Raw genomic sequence first — 716 nt, 5'->3', positions numbered from 1 at the left:
CTCAGCAACAAACAGAGAATTATGAACAGAATACCTCTAACTTAGCAAACTTAGTCTCTGATCTGTCTAAGGCCACTTTAAGTTTCATGAATGAAACAAGGTCCTCTATCAGAAATCTGGAGGCACAAGTGGGCCAGCTGAGTAAGAAAATCACTGAAACCTATCCTAGTACTCTCCCAAGCAATACTGAAGAAAATCCAAAAAGAGAGTGAAAGGCCATTGATATAATCAATATGGCCGAATGCAAGGAGGAGGGAGAGGACGCGAATCCCAATGAGGAAGATCTCATGGGACGTCTCTCAAGCAGGAAGGAGTTCCCTATTAAGGATCCAAAGGAATCTGAGGCTCATATAGAGACCATAGAGATTCCATTAAATCTCCTTTTGCCATTCATGAGCTCTGAAGATTATTCTTCCTCTGAAGAGGATGAAGATGTAACTGGAGAGCAAGTTGCTCAATATCTAGGAGCCATCATGAAGATGAATGCCAAGTTATTTGGTAATGAGACTTGGAAAGGTGAACCTCCCTTGCTCATTAGTGATCTTGATACATGGGTTCAGTAAACTTTACCTCAAAAGAAACAAGATCCTGGGAAATTCTTAATACCCTGTACCATAGGCACCATGACCTTTGAAAAAACTCTGTGTGACCTAGGGTCAGGCATAAGTCTTATGCCACTCTCTGTAATGGAAAAGCTGGGGATCATTGAGGTATAG

Source organism: Arachis duranensis, chromosome 3, assembly GCF_000817695.3.
Source record: "Arachis duranensis cultivar V14167 chromosome 3, aradu.V14167.gnm2.J7QH, whole genome shotgun sequence".
Taxonomy (NCBI): domain Eukaryota; kingdom Viridiplantae; phylum Streptophyta; class Magnoliopsida; order Fabales; family Fabaceae; genus Arachis; species Arachis duranensis.
The sequence above is the reverse complement of the archived record's forward strand: the minus strand, read 5'-3'. Positions refer to the sequence as shown.